Source organism: Onychomys torridus, chromosome 7 (genome assembly GCF_903995425.1).
Source record: "Onychomys torridus chromosome 7, mOncTor1.1, whole genome shotgun sequence".
NCBI classification, from domain to species: domain Eukaryota; kingdom Metazoa; phylum Chordata; class Mammalia; order Rodentia; family Cricetidae; genus Onychomys; species Onychomys torridus.
In genome coordinates, this window is record NC_050449.1 from 42741961 (window position 1) to 42758360 (window position 16400).

The 16400-nt window shown below is 48.1% G+C and overlaps 1 pseudogene; it reads right to left on the bottom strand.

The window, feature by feature from the left end:
* Positions 1–2818: 2818 nt before the first annotated feature.
* LOC118587583 overlaps positions 2819–16400 on the bottom strand; it is a 68932-nt pseudogene continuing 55350 nt past the window's right edge.

The following is a 16400-nucleotide window of genomic DNA, read 5'->3' on the forward strand; positions in this document are numbered from 1 at the left end:
CAGTGCCTGGTAGTGGGTCATTCTGGAATTTGAGAGCCATTTATCTGGGGGCTGTTGGACCAGAGCTTCCACCGCATGGGAGGATAACACAGTTAATGGCTGTCCCAAAGTCAGTTTCCCTGCGTCCTTGAGCAAGACAGCAATGGCAGCTACCATGCAGCAGACAAGGGGGCCAACCTGCAGCTACCGGGTCCAGTTTCTTGGATAGATAAGCTACAGGTCTCTTCCATGGCCCCAGTCTCTGCATTAGCACTCCTTTTGCAAAGCCTGAGTTTTCATCCACAAACAGTTCAAAGGGCTTAGTCAGATCTGGTAGGCCAAGAGCTGGTGACTCGAGTAAAGTTCTCTTAATTTGTTGAAAAGCCTGTTGCTGCTCCTCTCCCCAGTGGAACATGGCTCCGGGCTTGGTGAGAGGATACAGGGGGGCAGCCATCTCAGCAAAACCTGGGATCCAGAGGCAGCAGTAGCCGGCTGTACCTAGGAATTCCCGCACCTGGCGGGGGTTCTTTGGAGGGGGTATGGAGATTATGGCCTCCTTCCTTGCTTCCATGAGCCATCTCTGTCCTCCCTCCAGGGTGTAACCCAGGTAAATGACTTTGTTTTGGCAAATCTGGGCCTTCTTGGCCGAAGCCCGATAGCCCTTCTGTCCCAGTTTAGCCAAAAGGGCGCGAGTGCCTTTTAAACATTCAGCCTGGGTTTTGGCCGCTAGGAGGAGGTCATCCACATATTGGAGCAAGATCAAGGCCGGGTGTTCGACCCGGAACTTGGCCAGGTCTGAGTGTAGGGCTTCATCAAAGAGGGTCGGGCTGTTCTTAAACCCCTGGGGAAGCTGCGTCCGGTCAACTGACCTGAAAGTCCCATCTCTGGGTCTCTCCATTCAAAAGCAAATAACAGTTGACTTTGGGGATGCAATCTCAGACAAAAGAAGGCATCCTTTAAGTCCAGTATCGTATACCAAATGTGGGTTGGTGGAAGAGTGCTGAGGAGGTTGTATGGGTTTGGCACCGTGGGGTGTATATCTTCAACTCGTTTATTAACCTCCCTCAGGTCTTGAACCGGTCTGTAATCCCCTGTCCCAGGTTTCTTTACAGGCAGAAGGGGGGTATTCCAAGGGGATCGACAGGGCATAAGTATTCCCTGGTCCAGGAGCCTCCGGATATGTGGTTTAATGCCCTCCTGGGCTTCCCGGGACATGGGGTATTGTTTGATTGAAACAGGAGTGGTGGTGGCTTTTAACTGTATGACAAGTGGGGGTTGGTCGTGAGCCAGCCCCATGCCGCCAGTCTCTGCCCATGCCGAGGGAAATTCTCTCAACCAGCCCTGCATCCCCTGTGGTGGCCCCTTAGAGGGCTCGGGTTCAAACAGGCGGTATTCCTCTTCCAGTTTTAGGGATAGGACTTGTAGGGGGGTCCCTTTGGGCCCCGTAACGGTCGACCCCTTGTCATCAAAATAGATCTGAGCCTTGAGTTTAGTCAATAGGTCTCGACCCAACAATGGATGAGGGCAATCAGGTATATGCAAAAAAGAGTGGGTTACCTGCCCAGATGCCAGCTGAACCTTTCTCTCAGTGGTCCATCGATATCTCCTGCTACCCGTGGCCCCCTGGACCAAAGCTGTGCGGTCACTGAGAGAGCCTCCGGTTTGGGTCAGGACTGAATGTTGAGCCCCGGTGTCCACTAGGAAGGTCACTGGCTGCCCCCCGATCTTGAGGGTTATCTTAGGCTCGGGGGGGGGGCTCCTGGCCTTGACCTCCCTAATTCTGTAGATTGAGGAGGTCCGTGGTCCTTGGCTTAGTTCTCCGAGACTCTTGAGGTATCTTTGGGCAGTTACGAGCCCAATGTCCTCTTGCTTTGCAGTAAGCACATTGGTCTTTGTCAAGCAGTATCCTTCTTTGACCTCCCGTCCTAACTCCCTCTCTGACCTGTCCCTGTGACACTACAGCAGCCAGGACTTTACTTATTTCTCTATGACGCTTTTTTTCTCTTTCTTCCTGCTGCTGCCACATCCTCTCCTCCCGTTCTTCGGGAGTCTCCCTCTTATTGAACACTTTCTCTGCCTCTCTTAATATATCTGACAAACTGAACGAATATAATCCCTCTAGTCTCTGTAACTTGGCCCTTATATCTGGACTTGATTGATAGATGAAGGACAAGATGACGCTCGGTGCCTGACCTGGATCTTCCGGATCATATGGGGTATACATCCGATAGGCCTCTTTGAGTCTTTCCAGAAATGCTGCTGGCATCTCATCCTTTCCCTGGACCGTACTCCTAACCTGAGCCAAATTGGTGGGGCGCCTAGCAGCCCCCCCCCCCGGAGACCCGCTAAGAGCAACTGGCGATAAAGACGTAGGTGCTCCCTACCTTCTGGGGTCATGAAGTCCCAGCTCGGGTGAGTGAGGGGAAAAGCTGCATCGATAATATTAGGCAATTGGGTGGGTCTTCCATCGTCGCCAGGAACCTGCTTCCGAGCCTCCAAGAAGACTCGCTGCTTTTCCTCCACTGTTAGGAGGGTCTGTAGCAACTGCTGACAGTCGTCCCACGTGGGCTGGTGGGTCACTAAAATGGACTCAATCAGGTTAGTCAAGGCAACAGGGTCCTTAGAGAAAGGGGGATTATGCTGCTTCCAGTTGTAAAGGTCAGAGGCTGAAAATGGCCAGTATTGAAACTGGTGATTAGGGCCCTCCCGGAGAGGAAGACTCTGGACTCTTTGGCTGGTTTGTCGCGCCTGCCTCGTAGGCGACCGGCAATTGGGGAGGTGGCCGGAGCCTCATCCTCTCACTCTCTCTGTAGAGGATGTTCGGGGGCCACCAGCAGTTCTAGCACCGCCGTGGGGTCCGCCGGTCCCTCCGGTGCCGCTGCAGGGGCTGCCGGTCCCCCTTGTCCCCGATTCCCCCGGGTATGGTGGTGGGTCCTCTGTCAGGAGGTCAATAAGAGGAGAATTGGGGTCCAGGGGAAGGACAGGGGTCTTAGGGGGATCTTTTCATGGGAGAACAGGGTAAAGGGAGGAGGTAGGAGGGGCGAGATGGGGCGGCGGTGCCGTTGGGGGGCAGGCCTGGGGCGCCAGAGGGGAGAGAAATGGCCTAACCCATGAGAGGGGTTCTGTCGCCAGGAGTCTCCATATGGCGATGTATGGGACTTGGTCCGGGTGGCCATGTGGACCCGGAGCGAAGACTTTTCCTTCCACCTGTGAAATAAGACTGAGGTTAAAGGTTCCCTCGCGAGGCCATCCTACATCCATCATGACCCATTCGGCCTTGCAAAGGGTGATCCATTTGTTCTTCTTGATTACAACTCCCTCGTTGTTAGCTCGTGCTTTCACGTCTGACCAGTGGTCAAGCGTGAGGCTCAAGGGGGTGGTGACGGTCTGTCCCATGGCTGTTTCTAGGAGGAGAATGGTTAAACAGAAAATGAGGAATGACAGACAAACACAAGTAAGACTGACACGCGCTGCGCGGCTTCGGTTCCAAACCGAAAGCAAAAACTCAGAAGGAGACTGCGGTGAGGGTCCGGATCTCTCGTCTCCAACCAACACCACGTATCCTTCGGATTCGTGAGTGGCCCCAAAAAACCGTGCCCCTGAGGGGACTTCAGACACCCCTGGAACGTCTTCCAGGGTTTCGGTGGGCGAAGTCCGAGCTCGTCAGCTCCTTCAGCTCCCACCGCCACAGACAGATTATCAGATGCGCACAGACAGACAGACAACATTCAAACAGGACCGGGATGACATAAAGTGAGGCCGGCCGGCTTACCTCCTGACGGTGGGTCGGTGGTCCCGGGGGAGGGGTCTCGATCTCGGTGGGACCTCCAAATGAAAGATCTCCAAGGGAGATCTTCCCTCAGGAGAGACCCCGGACCCAAGGAACACGCCGAAACCACGGATCAGATGCAAACAGCAAGAGGGTTTATTTAGATGCACAGGTACCTGGGGCGACAAAGTCTCTTGGAGGACTTGCGCACCTTCCTAGGGAAAGGGGGACTTTTTATAGGATTCTAGGGGCAGAGGCGCGGTTACAGAAGCGAGAAGCATAGTTACAGGGTTCCCATTGGTTGATTCAAATAAGGCTAGGGTGAACTTGGGGACTTCTCGGATTTTGGATGTGTGTGGCTGACCTGGCTGACCTGGCCTTCTCTAGGGCATAGTGGTGTTTTTCTAGCCCAACTGTTTATTCCCCAAGGCCAGGTGGCCCATCCTGTTTTGACTCAACTGTCTCATCCTGTTTTGACTCAACGGCTGTTTTCCCAGAGCAGGGTGGCCAGCCACAGATCATAGTCATCTCTCACAAGGCCGGGTGGTCGACCACAGTTATTTTTGTTTCCTTGACTTGAGGTGAACTCCTGCTTTTTCTGGTATTTGCCTTGCAGAATGGCGTCCCTATGGCTAAGTAAAAGTTTGCTATAAGCGGGGTCTTTCACCACTGTTCTAGTTTCTGATGATATAAATTTCAAAGTTGAACTAGTCAGAAGAGGTAAAGAAAGTCTGGTTACTTCATACTGGTGGGCCCATCAAGAAGACAGTGCATCTTAACACATACACACTAAACAGTGGTGAACATTTACAAATGTAAAGAATTGAGAGATTGGGTCAAATGAAACACTGTTTATGAAGCTAATAATTAAGTCAGTATGGTAATCATCCAAAACTAATGACTTGTTTTAGTAACAAGTAACAATAGAATGGGATCAATAACTAGACACACACAGCTTTATTTGGCAGGTAGTTCTTGATTGCTTTCTGCTACTGTTAATTTTAATTTGATAGGATTCAGAATCATCATGGAAACAAATCTCTGCTGAGAGAATTTCTAGACGACTGAGGGGGGAAGACTTATCCTAAATGTGGGCAGCACAATTCCCTAGGCTAGGATACCAGATTGAATTAAAAGGAGAAACTGAGCTGAACATCAGCATTCATCTCCCTTTGCTTCTTTTTAAAACTTAATTTAAGAATTGTGTGTGTGTGTGTGTGTGTGTGTGTGTGTGTGTGTGTGTAAGTAAGTGCATGTATCTGCAGGTGCCCTCTGAGGCCAGAGGCATTGAGTCCACTGGAGATAAAATTACAGATGACTGTGAGCTACCTGATGTGGGTGCTGGAAAACAAACTTGGCTCCAGAGGCAAAAGAGCAGTAAGGGCTCTTAACTACTGAGCCGTCTCTCTAGTACTTTCTCTGCTTCTTTTTTTCTTTTTATTGAAAATATTTTTTCTCTCATAATATAGCCTAACTATGGTTTCCCCTTCCTCTACTCCCCCTTGTTCCTTCCCACTTTCCCTCTCATCTAGATTCACCCCCTTTCTGTCTCTAAGGGATAATAATATAATAAATATAACGTAATATTATATATGATGTAAACTAATATAAGATAAAATAAAAACTAACACTTTGGAATAGGAAAAAACAAATAAACAGAAGGAAAAGAGCCCAAGAAAAGGCACAGAAGTAGAGACCCACTAGTTAGTGTTCAGAAATTCCATAAAAACACAGAACTGGAAGCCATAATATATATGCAGAGAACCTGTAGGGTAAAACAAAGAGAAAAACAAATGAATAATGTAAATAAAATAAAAATGAAAAAGATTAAAAACAAGCTCTGACACATTATGAGAAATGGAACCTCCAGAAATGCTGTTGAGTTTGTCTTCTGTTGGCTATCTACTGCTGGGCATGAGGTCTACCTTAAGAATGGTTTGTTTTCCCAGTGAGACTACAATGGAGAAAACTAAATTTTCATTTGCAAGTGGTTATCAACTGGAGATAGCTACTGGGTTAGGAATGGGGCACATGTCCACTTCTCCTTTCAGCTCTAGGACCCCGTCTGGTGCAGATCTGTGCAGGTCCTGTGCATGCTGCCTCGGTCTCTGTGAGTCCGTAGGTGCATGGATCCTGCTGAGTTAGACGACCTTGTCTCGTTGCTGTCCTCCACCCCCTCTGGCTCTTACACTCTTTCTGCCTCTGAGGGGAGGGATTTCCTTCTGTTTAATTGTTTTGTCCTATTCCAATGTGTTATTTTTTGTTTTATCTAATATTATTTCATATTACATGTATTATATTAATTATATTATCCCTTAGAATCCTGATTTTTTTTAATTAAAATTTTAAAATTTATTTTACATACCAACCACAGTCTCCCCTCCCTCTTCTCCCGTTCCCCCTCTTTGTTTTCTCTTGAGAGACAGAAAGGGAGACATCCCATTTAGATCTGAGTGTCCCAATGTCTCTCAGTCTCTGTGTGGTGTCTGGCTGTGGGTCTCAGTATTTATTCCGGTCGGCCGCAGGAGGAAGCTTCTCTGGTGATGGCTGAGCCAGGCAGGCACTGATCTGCTTCCCTTGCTGGAGTCCTTTCTGGGCTTCTTGACTTCAGATGCCATGTGACTTCCCCACGAATGGACCGCATCCTTAAACTGGGAGCCCAAACAGACTCTTGCTTAAGTTCTCATTTTGTCATAGCGACTACAACGATGGCTAATACACTTCCTGGGTGCCAGGAGCTGATGTGCACACAGGATATGGCTGGTAAACAAAAGACGAAAAGCAAAGCCAAGCAGGTCGGGACTTTCTTCCTGGGGCTCCTACACCCTACAAATGAAGTCCAAAGCTAAACAGTAGTAGAGAGAATGATGGGGGAATGAGTACTGTGAGGAGTTTCAGCTAGGACAGCAGAGATGGAGAATGACAGTGTCATTTGTTAAGGTGGCTTGTTTATGAGCTGAAAGAGATGACCATGAGACTTGCTTTTACTTCGAGGGGATGGGCACCCAAGCGGGGGGGGGGGGGGGAGGAGTAGGCTGCAGGCATGACCTGCCCAAGGTTGGTGGAAATAGAAGGGGGAAGGGGACTAGCGGGGACAGCAATGTCACAGAAGGTTGTCAAGTAAAACACGGGACATAAGTTAAAACTGCATTTCAGAGTAACAACGACAGTAACATTAGTATTTGTGTACCCCCACATGGTGCCAAGGTAATATTTATTTATTGTTTCTAGGAAATGCAATTTTAACCAGACACCCTGCATTTTTATTTGCTATTTCTGGCTGTTGTATCTGGAGGAGATGATTGTGACACAACTCTTAATTTAAATATCGGAGCCGGGGAGATGGTTCAGTGGATAAAGTAACTTACTTGCAAGCAGGAGAAACCCCTGGGACCCATACAAAAGGTGGGTGTGGGGGCTACCAGTAACCCCAACTTTGGGAAGGTACAGATGGGATCCTTGGAGCAAGCTTGCTAGCCAGACTAGCTGCGACTGTCAAGTTCTGGGAGAGCCTGCCTCAGTGCATAAAGTTGAGAGTGGGTAAGGAGGATAACCATCATCTTCAGGCCTCCAAGCTCATGCACGCACCTATTCCTGCGCACACACAAGTGTGCCCACACATATGAAAACACACACCCCTATGACATACATATTATATGTGCAAAAAAATCAATAAAAATTGGGTGTCTAGCATGATCTGGAGCATATTAAAATGTATAGATGAGTGGCTGGAAAGGAAGATGGTTAGAACTGCTTCTGCTGCTCCTAGATGCTCCCTGGTCAGTACTGTTTTCATGGACTGTTGCTCCTCTTAGGTTTCTGTAGCTACCACACAGTGTCCAGTTTGTCTGGTTTGTTAAATCCACACTTAGGGAATAGAATGACTGGGTGCTACAAGGAGAATACTGACTGATGCCTAAATTGCTGAATCAATGGTATGCAACATTCTTCTTCTTTTTTTAAATTAATTTACTTTTATTTTATATGCACCCATTTGCCTGCATGTATATCTGTGTGAAGGTGTCAGATCACCTGAAACTGGAGTTACAGGCTGCCATGTAGGTGCCGGGAGTTGAACCCAGGTCCTCTGGAAGAGCAGCCAGTGCTCTTAACCACTGAGCCATCTCTTCAACCCCATCTTCTTTTTTTCTCTGCCACTATCAGGTATTGAACCTGGGACCTCAGGCTTCCCCTTCAAGTGCTCTACCACTGAGCTACATTCTCCCTAGTGATTACTTTTTATTTTTTAATTGTGAGATGATTGAGTTATTTATGGATCACAGAGCATTCACAAGAGACTCATTTTCTTTAATTTTTTTGTGTGTGTTTGGTGTGCATGTGTGCACATTCATTGGAGGCTAATGACTAGCCTCAGGTATTGGGCCTTAGGATGGCCATCCAGCCTGGTTTTTGAGACAGGGTATGTCTCTCACTAGGACCCAGGGGTTCCTCTATCTCCATCTCCCCTACCTGCATAAAAACTAAAAGTTTTCAGCACATTTGTCTTCTTATGGCAATGGGTGTGCAAATGCATACTTGTGTGGGGCCAAAGGACAACTTTTGAGAGTCAGTTCTCTCCTTCCACCATTAGGATTCCAGAAGTAGACTCTGGTGGCAAGCAGGGAGCCATCTTGCTAACGCTGCCTATTATTCTTAAATCAGGAAATATTAGTTCATTTGCAGGGAACAGATCCAGTGATCGATTCACTATTGGTGGCCAACAATAACTAAGAAGAGGGATGTAGGGTGCTTGTGTGCCAAGGTCTATCTCTTGAGGAGGATGCTAGATGCTGGCTGGTATGAGGCTCATACATGTGGAATGTGGGTCCCAGGAGAGTCAGGTAGATGACTGAGCAATGGAACCACAGGCTGTGAGGGTGTACCTCACAGTTTGCACAGTACTCTAGCAGTTTGCGTGAATTGGCTTGCTCAGTGCTTCTAAAACAGCCCGTGCCAGGTGTTAGCCTCCACTGCCTTTGGGTTACATACCTGGGGGAAGAGGGACATTTCAGTTCTTCAAAAATCAGTGCTTGCTTAGCATGCATGAAGCTCAGGGTTTGATTCCTCATTGTTACATAACCTACTCCTGGTGGTGCATGCCTACAATCCCAACACCCCAGAAGTGGAGGCAGGAGGATCAGAAATTCAAGATCATCTTTGACTACACAGTGAGCTGAGTCTTTAAAAAAAAATGGGAAAAAAAAGTCACAACAGAGTCCTTGAATAGCATTTGGCTTGAACAGACAGACAGCCCTCCTCCTGTCCCCCTCCCTACCCCCCAGTGGCTTGCAGCCTTGTAAACACCAGAGGTTTGGAAGTATGCTATTAACAAGCATAGCATTTCAATAATTCACAGTCCAGTTGGCAATAACAAACTTCGAGAACCCCAAACTTCACTGTGTGTCTTTGCCCGTGTACTGAACAAAAAGGGAGACACAGGGCAGAGGAACAAGAGAGATACATCCTCTGATGTCTGACTCTGGGGCTCTCGAGAAGTGCCCCAGGCGTTTATTGATCCTGCCCTCTGTGTTGAAGGGCGTGAGGTTCTCTCCGTGTGGGCAGCTTGATGCGGGGGCTGCACGTTATCATCCTCAAGCTCTGGGCAGATCTGGTGTGCAACCCCTAGCCAGCTGGCTCATGTGTGTTTACACACCTCTACCAGACTAGGTACCTCAGTCCTGCTTCATGACAAGTGGGAACAGCAACCCTAGCTCTTCCTTAAAAACAAACATGATCCTTTGCACAACCCGGTCAGTGGTCACCAGAATCAGCAGCCCAGCTCCTTTGCCTCAGGTTTCTCAGTAATGGAAAGAAGCTCCAATTGGTGACAAAGCCTGGATACCCCTGGGTCAAAGGCACTGTTATGAAGACAGATGTCTGGCTAGTGAACCATTTTCCCACATAGGGTCTTGGAGAGTCTCACACTTCTTCAGTAAAGAATAGGGACTGGAGTCAGCCTCAGACGCGAAACTAAAAAGTCTGGTTCCTCCTGCTTTAGGGATCACCCTTGTTAGGACACCCACCTTTCGGGAGCACAGATGGGCTTGTGGAAACCAGCCCACTCTGGGGTGGTTTCAGAAGACAGCCACCAGTAGTCACTTTTGTCTCTGGATCCATTTGTAACTCATTAATCCAGCCACTCTCGATTACTTGTTCATTCAGCCAACAGCTCTTAGCCCAGACTCCTCTGGGCTCTAGGGGTACTGAAGAGGAGGGGCTTGCAGAGGCACCCTTTGCTCCCCAAGCCTGCCTATGTCTCTGCTCTCACTTCACATCCTCCCCAGCCCATGATCGCTGGGTACCAGCCTCCCTCACCTCTGACTGTCCCTCCAGGTGGAGCTCAGTGCTACCCCTGAATTCTGTTGTTACTGTCCCCTCTGGCGGGAGTGCTCCGTGGAAGTTCTCAAAATGGCTTATTGACCTAGTGGAATTCAAAGCTCGCCTGCTATCTCCATGGAGAAGCTACCATGGCCTCCCTTGGGCTCATTCATTCCTTTGCGTTCATTCCTTGGTTTGCTTTGTCCTGCCTTGGGTCTCGTTCTCTTCTCACATTTGCTCCCCCCACTGTCCCCCCATTCCTTACCTCCTCTCTCTTTGGTCTCCTTCCTCTTCCAGATAGCTGCCTTCTGCGTTCATTCCTATGTGCATGCCTGCATATCTTTAAATCTAGGTTCTGTGTATTAGGGAATATGTGGTATTTTATCCCTTCCCCTAATGTTGTCCTTTGTCACTGTTAGCTTCACCTGTCAACTTGACACAAACCTAGAGTCACTCGGGAAAAGAGAACCTCAGCTGAAGAATTTCCTTCATCAGATGGCCTGTAGCCATGTCTTTGAGGCATTCTCTTCTCTTTTCTTCTCTTCTCTTCTCTTCTCTTCTCTTCTCTTCTCTTCTCTTCTCTTCTCTTCTCTTCTCTTCTCTCTCTCTCTCTCTCTCTCTCTCTCTCTCTCTCTCTCTCTCTCTCTCTTTTCCGAGACAGGGTTTCTCTGTGTAGCTTTGCACCTTTCCTGGAACTCACTTTGTAGCCCAGGCTGGCCTCGAACTCACAGAGATCCGCCTGCCTCTGCCTCCCAAGTGCTGGGACTAAAGGTGTGCGCCACCACCGCCCGGCTTGAGGCATTTTCTTAATTGCTAATTGATACTGGAGGAGGACAGTGCCATGCCTAGACAGGTGGTCCTGGGCTGTACAAGAAAGCAGGCAAAACAAGACAGAGGGGGCAAGGCAGTCAGCAGTATGTGTGTATGCATGTGTGTGTACAAGTGGGTGCTCATGTGTGTGTGTGTGTGTGTGTGTGTGTGTGTGTGTGTGTGTGTGTGTGTATGCATGTACATGCATATGGAGGCCAGATAGACAAGTTAGGTATTGGTCCTCAGGACTCACCCACCTTTTTTCCCTTTTTGTTTTTCTTTGAGACACTCACCAAGTAGGCTGGACTGGGTGGCCCATGAGCCCCAGGGATTTGCCTGTCTCCATAGCTCCACCTCTGGGTTACAAATGAGTGCCATCACACACAATAGTTTTAACATGGGTTATGGGAATGCACCATCTTCTCAGCCTGAGATTTTACATTTTAACCCCAGATGCTGCTCAGCAGATAGCTGCATTCTGAATCTGCTCTGTAACATCTGATCTGCCAGTTCTCAGCAATCATTCCCTCTGCAGATAAGAAGGCTGAACAAGCTGGGCTGGCCAAGAGGAGGGAGCTGCCTCAGGATGACAGGCCTCTCACTGCAGGCTGGTTTTGACTGGTTTATTTCCTCTCTGGCTTCAGTCACTGAAGCCCTTGTGTATCTTATCATCCATGTCACATCTCCCCGACTGTGATCACAGATGAACAAAGATAATATTTTCCAACTGTCCATCTCACAACTGTATCAGAGAAAGGAGTGAGCCATGTCAGAGTGAGGAGTTGGTGATGGCCTCTTGCCAGCCCCGCTGAGTCACAGCCCGTGAGTCTAAAGCTTGTCTAAAGCAGCTGTGGAATTTTACCTGAGGTAGACCTCAGGCACAAATGTCTTCTCCTTTTCAGAAAACTGAAAGTTTGTTTCTCACCAGCCTTCTCTCACAGACAACTTTTGGCGTTTTTTTTTTTTTTTAGCACTGACTTTGTCCTAATAAATCTTTTGTCCCTTTCTTCAGGCAGAGCCGTTCTGCAAGGACCCACTTCGCAGGTCTGCATTGCTGTGCTATCTTTTGGGTCAAGACACTCAACCTCATCTTAACAACCCCCCACCCCTTTATTTTCTATTAGCATTCTTAAATTCTCCTTTTCAGTGTTCTTTCTAGATTTTCTTTTTTTCTTGATTTTTTTTTTATTAAGAGGTTTTCTATTCGTTTTACATATCAACCATGGATTCCCCTGTTCTCCTTCCTCCCACCCCCAGCCTTCCCCCCAACCCATCCCCCTATTCCCACCTCCTCTAAGGCAAGGTCTCCCCTGGGGAGTTAGCAGAGCCTGTTACATTCAGTTGAGGCAGGTCCAGTCCTCTCCTCCCTGCGCCAAGGCTGAGCAACATCTCAGCATAGGCACTAGTTTCCAAAAAGCTGGCTCATGCACTAAGGACAGGTCCTGGTCTCACTGCCTGGGGGCCCCCTAAACAGTTTAAGCTAAACAGCTGTCTCACTTATCCAGAGGGCCTAGTCCAGTACCATGGGGGCTACTCAGTTATTGGTTCACAGTTCACATGTTTCCACTAGTTTGGCTAGTTGTCTCTGTACTTTTTCCAATCATGGTCTCAATATCTCTTGCTCATAAAATCCCTCCTCTCTCTCATTGATTGGACTCCTGGAGCTCTGCCTGGGGCTTGGCCGTGGATCTCTGCATCTGCTTCCATCAGTCACTGGATGAGAATTCTATCATGACAGTTAGGGTGTTCGGCCATCTGATCACCAGAGTAGGTCAGCTCAGGCACCCTCTCGACCATTGCCAGTAGTCTATGGTGGAGTCATCTTTGTGGACTCCTGGGGACCTCTCTAGCACTCTGCTTCTTCCTATTCCCAGGGTGTCTTCACTTATCATGGTATCTCTTTCCTTGTTCTCCCACTCTGTTCCTGGTCCAGCTGGGACCTCTCTCTCCCCTAAGCTCTCTTTCCCCGACCCTTGCCTTCCATTAACCCCCCTCATCTCCACTCTGTCATTGGGCGATCCCTGTGTCTTTCCTAGGGTCCTCTTTACTAGCTAGCCTCCCTGGAGCCGTGAGTTGCAGTCTGGTTATCCTTTGCTTTACATCCCTTCTAGATGTCCTATTCTGGGGATCATCCCCTCCACAGAAAGAGGGGTGGAGAGTAGATGAAGAGCGTTGTTGCCCTTTGTTACTTTCAGTCAGCCAGAGAGGACTGCTGACTGCTCTTTTTCGGAAACCTCATGCTATGCTTCTGTCTTGCTGTTTTCCTAATGCGTCATCCTTGCATAATCCTTCCAGCCAACCTGGAGGGTCAGAATTATTATTTCCACAAACAGGGAAACCGGGACTCAGGAAGGTTAAGAAAATTGCCCAAGGTCAGTCATATGCCTGGTACTTAGAGCAGTTCCTGTTTGAACCTCTCCTCTCTTCCCATCACCCAGAGTCTCCCCCAAAAGGCCTTTTATGGTGGTGTTGTGGCTCATCTTGAGCTCTAGCTTTCCCAACCTTATTCTTTTTTTTTCTCAGCGATTTCTTTTGCTGGCAGGCTGCATTTTTAAAATATATTTATTTATTAATTTTTTTTTCATTTTAAATACCAACCCCACTTCCCCCTCCCTCCCCTTCTCCCGCCTCCTCACCTCCCTCCCACTCTAACCCCATCCACTCCTCAGAGTGGGTAAGGCCTCCCATGGTAGTCAACGAAGTCTGGCATACCAAGTTGAAGGAGAGCCTAGCCCCTCCCCATTGTATCAAGGCTGAGCAAGGTATCCCACCACAGGGAATGGGCTCCAATAAGCCAGTTCATGAACCTGGGATAAGTCCTGGTCCTGCAGCCAGAGACCCCACAAACAGATCAAGCCACACAACTGTCACCCACATTCAGCGGGCCTAGTTCAGTCCCATGCAGGTTCCCGGGCTGTCATGAGCTCCAACTAGTACCGGTCAGCTGTCTCTGTGGGTTTCCCCTGAGGGGCCCCCCCCCTCCTCCTCCTCCTCCTCCTCCTCCTCCTCCTCCTCCTCCTCCTCTTCTTCTTCTTCTTCTTCTTCTTCTTCTTCTTCTTCTTCTTCTTCTTCTCCTTCTTCTCCTTCTTCTCCTTCTTCTCCTTCTTCTTCTTCTAAATGCTGAATGCCGTTTATTGAAGGAGGGAGGTCTTAAATGCAGGCTTACAGTGCAATGGGAGAACCCCCGTGGGCAGAAGTTAGCTTCTGATTTTTTTTTTTTTAAGCTGAGGATCCAGCCCTGAGCTAGCTGGGCCAGCACTCTACCACTGAGCTAAATTCCCAACCCCACTTCTGATGTTTTACAATCTTGCATCTAAGCTGTTAACGCCCAATATGCTGGATACATAGACAAGGAGCATCCCTTAAGCATTCAGGAGGGTGGAATCTCGCAGGGAATTAGCATAGGGATGATGTCATGGTCAAGGTCAGCAAGCAAGGCAACAGTTACCCAAAATGGGAGCCAGGGCCCTACAGGCTATTACTAAACAATGAGCTTCTGACTTAGGTTTCGTGGGACGTCAGCATTCCTAACCTTATTCTTAAGGGCCTGTGCCACCCCTTTGTACTCATCCTGCATAAGCAGGTCCCTTCCCCATCAGAGTCATGTGGAACAGTACAGCCAGAATTCCATTCTTTAAAGCCAGCCTGCAGGGCTGGTCTTTACTGAGTGTATCAGGTCATGAGATCAGCCTATCTTTCCTTTCAAGGTTCTGTAGTCTGCCTGGGTAGACTCGGCTTCACATCAGGCCATAACTAACCCCTTTCTGCCTGAATGGTATGAACTCTGAGATAATCTGGCTACTGATTCTCAGGATTCCTTTCCCATCTCTTCTCTGGCCAGTTCACCTTTGTTAGAGCAGAGTTAGTCTCTAAATAGATGTTCCTCCCACCTCGGTGGTATTAGATATTAAATTCCTGAAGCAAATCATGATTATATTACATGCAATCATCGCTTTTACCTGAATGGTAGTTCCTACAATGAGGGGTTCATGTAAATACAGTGGATTAGGTAAATCAGTTGGGGAGGTGACCATATTTCTGAAGGAAACTTTTCACTTGGGTTCCCCTCTTTCTCTCTCTCCTCCTCTCCTCTGTGAGCATGCTTATGCAATTACAAATGAGGATGTGTCTAAGCAAGAGTCCTTTCAGAACGTATGGGCAGAGTGTAGAACAACACTGAGTAGCTTTATGCAAGGCCGATGAAGGAACAGACAGGAGTATGGAATTAGTTTTCTATGCAAATAGATGGAGATTTGGTGCTTTCTCAATATTTTATTTGCTTTGAAGTTGGGTAGATTCTTAACATGTCCAAGCTTTAATTTTTCTCCCTCCCCTCCCTCCTTCCCTCCCTCCCTCCCTCCTTCTCTCCCTCCCTCTCTTCTTCCTTTTCTCTCTTCCTCCCTCCTTCCCTCTCTCCCTTCCTCCTTCCCTCCCTCACTTTCTTCCTTCCTGCCTTCTTTCCTTCTTCTTTTTTTAAATCTTTTTTTTTTTTTTTTTTTTTTTGAGACAGGGTTTCTCTGTTGCTTTGGAGCCTGTCCTGGACTATCTCTATGATCAGGCTGGCCTTGAACTCAGAGATCCACTTGCCTCTGCCTCCTGAGTGCTGGGATTACAGGTGTGCACCACTACCTCCAGGCTCCTTCTTCTTCTTCTTTTTTTTTTTTTTTTTTGAGATAGATTCTCATGTAGCCCAGGCTGGCCTCAAACCCTTACATAGCTGAGGGTGACTTTGAAGTCCTGATCCTCTGCCTCCACCTCCCAAGGATTCACACCTGTGTTACTGCTTCCAGCTCTGAGTTTTAGTTCTCTCACTTGTAGACAGATGGCATTATATATTGTCTCTACATCTTGAAAGGATATTTGAAGACCGAAGAGGATAATAATATTTGCAAGTGGCCTGGCCTATAGGAAAATACTTTGTCAACATTAGATATTATTAGATGGACCATACAAGTTCTTGGGAGAACTGTCAGGTTTAAATCTGTAGTGTGGGTCTCAGTGGGAAAACTTGAGAATGATTTTGGGCTATTTCAGTTTTGTTACGTCTGTAAAACACAGATGTTCACAGACCCATGGCACCACATGTCTTGAGCATAGGGAGACCTTGAGAGAGAGGAGACTATAATAATTTATATTAAGAGTCTAAAGAATGAGCTGGGGTCACAGCATAGAGGTACAGCACTTGCCTACCATGAATTAGAGACTAGGTTCTCTGCCCATCAGCCCCTAGGCCCTGAAAAGAGAAAGGGTGTCAAAATGTAGGGATCTGGAGAGTTGTCTTTGGGGATGCAGCTCAGAAGAAGGTAAAGTAGTCCTTCTAAGACATGAAGGGTGTCAGCAAGTCCTTTTCTTCTAAAGGGCAGAAATAAGGGCCCTTAACTCCCCAAGCTGGTGGGAGAAGGCTCTTTTCTTCTAGGAAGGGGAGGCCCTGCCACCGGAGGGGCATACATGGAGGCTGGTTGGCCACCCACTTTAGACAGACGTCTTCTTGTGAAGAGGCCAGAAGAGAGCTACCCAAGAGTCT